The following is a 10,835-nucleotide window of genomic DNA, read 5'->3' on the forward strand; positions in this document are numbered from 1 at the left end:
CGTGGTGTTCGGGGAGGAGGGGGGTAGAAAGGATGCGCTCCTTCCGCCGTTCTCCTTAGCAAACAGCCAGCCGCACCCTCCACCCCGTCCCTCTCCTCCCTCCCTCCCTTCGCTCCCATCCATGTGCCTCCCACTTCTCCCCCCCGCCTGCCCCCTCCCCACTTACGGCACTCAACCCCAAGGCACCCCACCCCACTCACCCAACACCCATCCAACGGAGACACGCGCACGCACCCCGGACGTACCTACCCGGTCGGGCTGCACCGCTCGCTGCTGAACGTCCACCACTCACGCAGTCGTCCCCAATCCACCAACGAAGATCAAAGACAAAGATTCAGCCCCTCCCCCTCCCGTTGGAGCCTTCACAGACTTTTGGGGTGCAAGTGCTGTTAGAGAGCACCTTTGAAGGCCGGCACGGCACACGAGGGCGTGGGTGGCCAGCACCATCGTCCGGCCGCCTTTGTCTCCCTAGTGGCGATGTTTACACACCAGGTACTTTTTCACCTGAAGACGGCTGCTTGCGTTGTGGCCGAAACGTCGTGAGAATTATTTTATTTTATTATGTTTTATTTTTATTATTTTATTACTTCCCTTCTACGTGACTTTACCGAAAGAACCAAGAAGATGAACACCAGGTACTTATTTGAGGCTGAGTCTACCTAGGGGAAGTACAGATAATTGCCACTGATGTTGGCTTGTGAGCGGGAATCGAACTCGGGAGGCCGGGTTCATAGCGGAGCGCGCTAACCGCCTGCCCCACCGCTCCTCTACTCCACCAACACCACTCGGATCGCTCTCCCGTCCCCACCCACCAACCCCATCACCACCACCACCACCAAACAACCACACCCAACCACCTTACCAACAAAAACCCCTCGTCTAGGCTTTGATATAAATGTCGTAGGTCCACGTTATGTTGGCGAGCACCTGTCAAGGCCAGCACGACGCGACGCCGAGCATCAGCTTTTGTCTCATCCCCCCCCCCCCACAGTGACACGCCAGGGCGCTCATTTGAAGGCTGAGTCGACCTCGAGGAAGCAAGGGACAGGCTCAAATACCACTTCGCACTCGACTCGATGTTGCTCACGGAATAAAAACAACAAAAACACACACGCAGACACGCACACGCATGTCAAACCACTAACGTCCCACGTTTTTGCTGTTCACTCACTCGCCCATCCCATCCCCCCTCCCTCTCTCTCTTATTATACACCCCGCCGATAATATGTATGGCTCCGAGCCACATGCGGTGCAATAGGAGGCGGCTGATCAATGGGGGTGGGGGTTGGGGGGGTGGAGTAAAGGGGAAGACGACGACAAAACAAGGAGGAGGGGGGGGAGAGGCACACAAAAAACACACGAAAGAGGCCGGGCTTCAGCTGGGCTGGGCTCGGCTCTGTCCCCCGGGGCGTACTCTAGCCCGCTATTGGGTCTGGCCTGGGGAGAGAGAGAGAGAGGAGGAGGAGGTGGTGGTGGTGGTATCGAGTGAGTGATTGTTAGGGTTGAGGCTCGTGCCCGAGTGGCTGTGGGGATGACGAGGTCCTTCTTAATCCGACAACAGAATTAACGCGAGATTGGCGTGCGTGCGTTTCAATAAAGAGGAGTGTGCTAATTCCCGATCGCCTACATACACACACCCGCCACCCACACCAAAACAAAGACAAGGATCGCCTGTATAGCCTTAACAGATTGTTGGGGCAAGTGCTGTTAGCGAGCAGCACCTATGACGGCCAGCACAGCATACAAGGGGATGATGAGTGGCCAAAACCACGCCCGGCCCAATTAGTATCCCGAGTGGCGATGCTTTCACACCGCACCAGGTACTCATTTGAGGCTGAGTCAACCGAGGCCAAGCCCAGGACCGGTTCAGATAATCGTCACTGGTCGTTGGCCGTGAACGGGAGTCGAACCCGGGTGGCCGGGTTCGTAGCGCAGCGCGCTGACCGCTACACCCCCCCCCCTCTCCATCGCCTCTTCCTCACGCAATCCCACCACCCAGCCACCATCATTCAGCATCTTGGCCACCACAATCACTGCTCATATCGCACGTTACCTCTCAGCGTGCGTTTGTTTCCTTCTCCCCCCCCCCCCACATCTTAAACAACAACAACAACAACTTTGTGGAATGATTCTCACCGGCCACGTTTCCATTGCAATATTCGCCTCCGCGCGGCTGATGTAGTAGATGTTGACCGAGACAGCGTCGATGGTTTCACATTTGAGGTGGTTGCCAGATGACCATCGCGTCAGGTGGGAGCCGAGTGGGTTTGCTGTGATGCCTCCTACGCATTTGTGAACGGGGCATCGAGCCGAGGGGGACGTTCGCTCCGTGGTTACGTTCTGGGCGAATGGAGTCGCTCCACGTCGGGGAAAATGTCTTCTTTGCAATATTTAACTTTCAAGCGAATTATCTGGAATGCGCGTCTAATAAGTGAACAACGGTTAATGTGGTTGCATTCGTTACGAGCGCAAGGGACTCACCGCCATTGAATGCACCGAGACGGAGACCAGATGATTTGCCTTAGGTAGCAATTCAAGTGAAGTTTACAAAATGCACAAAAGCCTGGGGTATGTTTGAGATTCGCGCAAAAGCAAAATGTGCGTGCATTATTTCCATTTGTGCTTGCTGAACTTTGTTGATCCGGATAAATGTCTCCAATACTAAAAAAAAAGATTCCCACGCAAACGTAGCCATTGTCTCTCTCAAGGTAACGTCGTTACCGAAATGCGTTTTGAATTCATGGACAATCGCAAAATTGACCCCAGCGGTCGGGCAGTTGTTCATCTCCGTTCGCGGCCCGGAGTCAGTCGCTGAAATTCCACATTTCCATGACAGTTGCCAGTCTCCCCCATCGGATGACCCACCGCTGACTTTTCTCAGTGGTATCTAATTTATTGGCCCGCGAAGGACAATCGGGTGAGTTGATCCCATTGACCGGTTTTTGAACTCCTAACCTTGCAATTTTTTGAGCTGAGTGCTTTGAACAGCGGTGCCATCTGGTCAGATATGCTGGAGAGATATGCAAACTATAAAACTATTTTCAGACACGCACACACATGTGCACACACACACAGAGACCATACAATCTGTCTCATGCAGGAAGTCTTACAAAGACAAACTTCCCCCGTGTAGCCTTAACAGACTGTTGGGACAAGTTCCGTTCGCGAGTAACACCTATAATGGCACACGAAGGGGTGGGTGGTCAACAGTCACACGCACACACATGCACATACTCATGGTTCTGTTGTCAGAAATCTAGACGGTAATCCCATTATGATTGCATTCTATGGTTTAGCCCATTCACTGGTGCTAATAAAAACAAAAACATAGATATAAATTTGTGGGAAGTTAACAATGATACGGACTGGCCCTGCCTTGGGAATGTGGAATTTCAAACGCTGGGTCAGAGACTCCAACAGAACTAACCATTTCCCTAACAGCTATTGCAGGACAGCCACTGTGTTCATATTATTTAGAGGACATTCTGCTAATGTCCACGCACTTCATGGCAGAAAACTTACGTGTTCAAACTGGTATTTTGTAGAGAAGGTCCAAACATGGGGAAACAACTATTTTGTTGTAAATACAAGCGATATTCTTAGAACGCAAACAGAAAACTACAAGAAAATAAGTTACAGTTCAAGTTTATATTTATTTCACCAGGTGAGAACTCAAGAGATCAGGATCGGTCTCATTTGCAAGCATGACCTGGGGCATTAGTCTGGCAGTAGGGGAGCCGACAATGCATCCGTGCATAATCTCAATTGAGTAATTTGCGGGTAATTTCGAATTTGACTAATGTGGACCCTGTAGCGTCAACACTTGACCTCTCACCATAATGCTAATACACACGCGAACATACTAGTATACCAACTTCAACGAAACCTTTACCTTGAAGCAAACACGTAACTTTTCTGCATACGAATTTGAGTTGATATTTTTTTTATAAATCTTTTTGAAAAAAACATAACCTGGTTAATTAATAGCGGTGTGCACCAATGGCACAGTGGTGAGGACGTTGAACTATGAACCTCGTTTCGAATGTAGATTCCCGGTGATGGCTGTCACCATATTCAACACGATGGCGAGATGTTCATTACCTCGCCTGGTATGCAGGAGGTCGTGAGTTCGAACCCGACCCTGAAGCCGGCTGCTGTATAATTGGAGTTTGCATATTCTCCCCGTGGTTGCGTGGATTGTTTTTTTCCCCGGATCCCTCCGATTGTTTCCTCCACATTTATGAACATGTGTTTAAGGTATTTGGCTGCTATACATTTCCACGTGATAAGCCACTTAATTTGGGCTATCATTTGTGGCCAAGTCTCTTCTGCAAAACATCCATGTGTGGCCTTACCTGGTAAAATAAAATAATTAATAGTAATATTCAACCAAGGCATTTTTACCAGCGTGGTGAGGTATGAATTTACAAAGGGGACCGCATGTTTGTCGCTGTTGTAAGCAATACTATACATATCATTAGACCTCCTTTGCCAGTACCAAAATATAATAATAGGGGTTTTCCCCTTTTTTCTGGCAACAAAACTGAAACCTTTTTACGAGGATTCATGTCTACATTAACCACAATACTTGCAGTCAAAATGCAAACAAAAAACATACTATGATAATATATGCATTGTCCTTGAAACTGATTGGTCCACACCAAGGGACGGCTTTTTGACTGCAAGTATTGTGGTTAATGTAGACACGAATCCTCGTAAAAAGGTTTCAGTTTTGTTGCCAAAAAAGGGGAAAAACCCTATTATTATAATACTATACATATCTAAAACGTAACAGCCAAATGCGAGTCAAAGTATCTCCCTGCTCAAACGAGTATGGAATAGCACTCATATCCATCTGCAGTGCCTAACCAGTGATGGAAATTCGACCTTTCTACGAATGGGTAAGTCTCTTCAAAGGGTGGCTTCTCTGACTTCCTGCAAAGCGGTGCTCAATGGCTTACAACTGTGCCACTGTTGGCCCATTTTAGTGTGTCACACAGTGGCACGCGCAGCTGGATTTGGTGTACAGAACTTTCCAAAGGGTGAACCTTGCTTCGAATGAGGCTTTGTGTTATTGGCCGTCGAATGCTGTGGTCAAGCAACGTAAACCTCTCTCACATCGTACACTCACACATCATCAACAGACATCGGACACGGTATTCAATCTATTCATGCACTCGAATGTATCACCAAGAGACTATCCAGACTATATTATTGATCCGCACGTAGATATTTGAAGCGTGCTGGCGAATGTTATGAAATTAAATGTCAACGAGCATTTACTGTGTTTAAAAGCCGTGCGGCCGAGTTATTTGTTAATCCAAAGTAGATTTCTAAAAGCCGTAACTGATAACTGTCAAGCCACCCTTCCTAATCTTATCCTTATCCAGCGCATTACGTGTGCCCTATGCCCGGCCACTCCACAGCCTCCTAACAAAGCCCTTCTGTATGTATGCTCTACATTCTTTCTGGTGAGATTTTAACATGTTTAAATTGATACCGTTTGGTTTTTTCGGTAAAGTCACGTAGGTAAAAAAGTAAAATAAATTCACTCAAAACGTTTCGAAAGCAACACGAGCCAGTGAAATTGCTGTAGCAGTTACACCTGACACGTCGTGAGTTAATTTATTATAATTTTTTACCTACGTGACTTGACCGAAAAACCCAAAGAGTATGAATCCTTGCAGTCACGAAAACTTCAAATCTAGAATTATGTTTAAATTGGTTGGCTGCGTACGGCGCGAAAAAAGTTCGACATACGTACGTACATACGTGCGACGAGCAGTCACTGCAGAGAACCTGGGCTCGAACCCAGGCAGCCACCCATGATTGAACCAGATTCTCAACTGGAGGAGTGAGTTGATGGTATCAAGTGTAGTGGGTTGATAGTCCCGAGCCAATGTGTGAGTCAGTCACTTCAATGTCTATCAGAAGTAGTTCTGTGATGTCTCTTTCCACGGCCACTCTCTCTCTCACGTGGGTTGCTGCACCACTCTGCGATGATTCCCAATGGGGCTACTTCATCTGACGCTACGATGTTCAGTTGCACAAGACGATTAGCAACGTGTACGAATGCACCGCTTGATTAAATAGCAATACCGGTTTTCGCACGCCTTAGGAATGTGGAATTTCCACCGCTTGCTCAGCACCGTCAACAGAGATGACCCAGCATCAGCTTGCCACTTTTTCTTGAGCAGGGGCAACTAAACTTCCATTTTATCGTGAAGCGTCGGCAGAGAGAGGCATCAGCCTAACGTCATTGGAACACGATGCAGCAGCGCAAATGTTAAAAGTCGCGACCAAACACGCGAGTTGCGATAAATAGGAATAATTAAGAATGTTTTTTTGGTACTTTGATTCAAAGTACAGGTAGTCCCCGACTTGCGATGGAGATGCGTTACGACGACCCCCATCGTAAGTCGAAAATATCGTAAGTCAAAGATGGCCTAGCCTACCCAGGAGTCTTAAAGAATGGTGATAATTTAGCAAAACAGAGCAATTTACAGTACCGTACTGTATAAACTCTATGCGTACAGTACATCCCGGCAGCGTCCCAACGCACAGTATCGTAACCTCGTACGCTGCTGCGTTTGCCTGCTGCGCGAAACGTTAAATATTTAACAATTTTGTCATATCGCTATCGCCCATTGTAAGATCGAAATATCGTAAGTCGGACCATCGTAAGTCGGGGACTTACCTGTAGCCAGAATTCAGAGTGGGAAGGGAGAACAGACACCCAGGTGGATGAACGCAGCGGTTGTAGCTCGAGAAGAGAAAGGGTCGAGACTGACTGAAGTGATGAGGCTCACTCGAGAAAGTGAACCGTGTTGGAAATTAATTCGACCTCCCCATCGCTAATGAGCCGACGGAAGCAACAGATGATGATGATGATGGTGTTTCCATCATTTTCATCTACGCTAATCCAGCTGTGAATGAGTGAATCTGCTCGTAATTAATGCCGTGGAAGGCGGATCATTTTAAAGACTTCACTGCCCGTAATGAAATATAATGTGTACATTATAGCGCTCAGAATCCAATGTTCCCGTACATTTTGTACATTTTTGCAAATTACAAGAAAAGATGAATCGTTCATCGTGTCCAACCAATTAAGCTTTTAGAGAAGGTATGTTTCCTTTGTTGGCAGCGTGTAATGACATTTTATTCATCACATTGCAACTGTTATCTATTTATATATTGAACGCGTACAACATTTTGTCCAATATCTGTTGAAACTAGGGGTGTCGTGATGCATCGATCATCGATATAAGGTGGAGTTTATACTCGAGATACTTTCGTTTTCAATTCACACCCATATGCCACGGTGGCGAGATGTTAACTACCTCACCTGGTTTACAGGAGGTCACGGGTTCGACCACGACGCTAACGCCTGTATATTTGGAATTAACATGCTCTCCCATGGTTGTGGATTTTTTCCCTCGATCCTCCGCTTTTTCCCTTCAAGTTGAGAAACATGATTTTGGATTATTTGGCTGCTATAGATGTCCACGTGATAAGCCACTTTGAGCTATCATTTGTGGCTTCTGAAAAAGAGCTACATAGCTCAGTGGGCCTTGCGTGGTAAAATAAAAAAAATAGATTAGTTTTAAATAATTTTATTTTAGATTAGTTCACATGATGACCCCCCTTGCAGCCACTAGAGGTGCTACAAGGCACTTCAATCTCCATATGAATAAAATACAAAGTTGTGAATACGGGTGTTTGTTCAAAATGTTTAGCGTACTTCCCGACATGCAACAAACTGGAAATTTGCCATGTGGGTACTTTCCAGACTGTACACCATGCACACATTTTAAAAATACACTTTTTTTTTGGGGGGGGGGGGGGGGGAGCTCAAAAATGCATATATTTTTTGCACGGCGACTAAGCTGTGACGTCAAATCTGTCACGTGACCCGCGCACGTGGAAGCGTAACGCATTGTAGTGTAGTGGGTAGCACGCTGCGCTACGATACCCGGCGACCCGAGTTCGATTCCCGCTCGCAGCCACCACCGGTGACGATTATTTCAACCGCTCCTGGGCCTCCGCTAGGTCGACTCAGCCTCAAACGAGTAACTGCTGTGGTGTGTGTGAACATCGCCACTGGGGAGACAAAGGCGGACGTGCGTGGTGGATCCAAGTCCCAGGCAAAGCCGGGTAGTACAGCTAGTGTGTTCATATACAAGGTGCTTCAAATATTTTTTTTATACTTCTGAGAATTTGCAACAATACCACACGAAATGTGCTTCTTCGCTCTGGAGACCACGTGGAGAAGATTCCAGGCAACGTGTTGACAATGATGGCGAACGAGTGGAGACTGACTTTTGGAAGCTATTAACATTACATTTGGTAGTATGTTTACAGTGTATCATCCGTTTTTTTCCCATTAAAAACTACAGTGTTAACATTTTTTTTGAAGGACCCTGTATACAGCACTTAAAGATTCCTGAATCGAATAGTGACCCATAATGGAAACAATTCGTCGAGAAAGCGTGGCAGGCTACTTGTTACAGGCCAATACAAATATTCTCCCCGTCAAGATCAAACACTGCACTCTACGCAACACTGATGTATGTACTGCACGTATGAATCACCACACATAGGGCGTTGAAGCACATACCATAATACCGTAGTTCCTGATTCTGTCCTGCATGCCTCTGCCCTTAGAAAAGTTACTGCCATGGTAACGAATACCACGCATCCTACAACGCTCCTACACAACATACACGTATTGTGACATGCTTTAGTGCCCAGTGAATTAGAGTGACAATACAAATGTAATGCACAGATTATTAAATTAAAGGAATGTAAAGCCCCATTTGTTAATCGACTGCTCGGTGAAGGCCGCACCACCCACACCGTGTCAGTCGTTGGGGGTTGTTTGACCATACTTCACCATTCTGGCCAGCGCATGTTGGAGAAGGTTTGGGGACCCAGGACCAGTTCAGATATGCCTCGTCACTCATGTTAGCCATGGACACAACAAACGAGTCAAGTCTCGTTGGTGTTTGGATAACCAGTTGAGAACTCAGACCAAGATAAGTCCCATTTGTAAGTGTGATCTGGGCCATTATTCTGTCAGTAGGGGGCGATTATTGCAATGCATAATCCCACTTGAGGACATTTGTGGGGTAAATCTGAAATGTGGAAAAATTGCAAGGAAAGTGAGAGTGTACAGCTCTGCTACGCGAGCTTCCGTGCCACTGTGGCAAGATGTTGACTACCTCGCCTTGTATACAGGAGGTCGTGGGTTCGATCCAGACCCTGACACCTGCTGTATATTTGAAGTTTGCATGTTCTCCTTGTGGTCGCGTGGAACTTTTTTTCTCCGGGTCCTGCGGTTTTTGACTCCACATTTAGAACCATGCGTTTGCATTATTTTGTCTGCTATAAATTTCCAACGTGACAAGCCACTTGGTTGATCTATCATTTGCAATCGCTAGATCGCTTCTGAAAAATTGCTGAATAGCTCACTCGGCCTTACCTGGTAAAATTAAATAAAAAGTTTTAGCAAACAAAACACGCGTTTAGAGAGAGAGAGAGAGAAAAAAGCCAGTAATGAAGCAAATCGAAATAAGGGCAAAACCCAAGTATGTCCCGCGAGAAATGGCAAATATATTTTGCTCAGGTTTCCCGGTTCACAGAGCACTGTGCTAACGGCTGCACCACCGCAGCACCCCTTTGAACGTTTACAGCGCCTGAATTCGCCTGCATCTCAAGACACTGTGCGAGAAGAAAGACATCGCATTACCATGGGGGGACTGTGAGGGGGGTGGGGGGATGAGGGATTCTTTTTTTAAGCAAAGGGAGGAATTGGGGAGAGGAGGCAACGGTGGAATGAGGAATTCTAGACTGAATAGGATATTTTAATTATTATTAAGAAACGACTTGAACAGAAGGATGGAGTCAGCTTTAATAGATCCAAGGATAAATGCCTTTTATATGTAATATTTCACGTATTGTAAAGCTCCCTTTAATGCTGGTCATATATCATGCCACTTTTCAGGGAAATCAACAGCAGTTGTCCTGTGTCTAACACTGGCCCCTGCCATCGCAATGTGGAATTTTAACCACCCCACGAACCGCCAATGGATATCAACGCTGCCACATGACCAATACAGAGATTCCATGAATATATTTAAATCACGTATGTTACGGCTCGCGATTATATAATATAGCCCGTCGCAACAATATCATGTGCAAGCTCACTGTCATCACACTTGCCGCTTGTTCGATCGCACTTGACCAAAGGAGGGTCCCAGGCCTGGTTCAGATATCCCTCGCCGCCACTGACGTTAGCCGTGACTGGGAATGGCACTCAGCTCACCGCGTACGCGGCAGAGTGCAATAACGATCGCGTTTTCGCTTCACCTCTCGTTCACACGCGCGCACAGAAGGAATGCCTCATGCTGGTGTTCTTCATTGCAAGGCCCGCGGGCCACTGGCAGTCTCTGGTGGCCTTTAGTGCGGCTCCAGACAATACACAAATGGTGAAAACACAACCACATCATCATCACCGCGCTGCTGTCAAACCCCAATGGTTTCAAACGTGTGGCGGTGCTCGCGCTGGTGATGTCTTGAAAATTAGTGAAGAACGCTGATCTAGACTCTGTTGCGCAACGAAGCTTTGTTATTTCTATATTTGAAGCTTTCGTGACTGCAATGATTCATATTCTTAGGTTTTTTCGGTAAAGTCACGTAGGTAAAAAATGTAAATTAATAAAAGTAAAATAAAAAATAAAATAAAAAAATCACGACGTTTCGGAGGCAACACAAGCTTCCGTCTTCAGGTGGAACCGTCACAGCACGATAGCTGAAGACGGAAGCTTGTGTTGCCT

Source organism: Lethenteron reissneri, chromosome 11, assembly GCF_015708825.2.
Source record: "Lethenteron reissneri isolate LAM-NWPU_2019-01 chromosome 11, ASM1570882v1, whole genome shotgun sequence".
NCBI lineage: Eukaryota > Metazoa > Chordata > Hyperoartia > Petromyzontiformes > Petromyzontidae > Lethenteron > Lethenteron reissneri.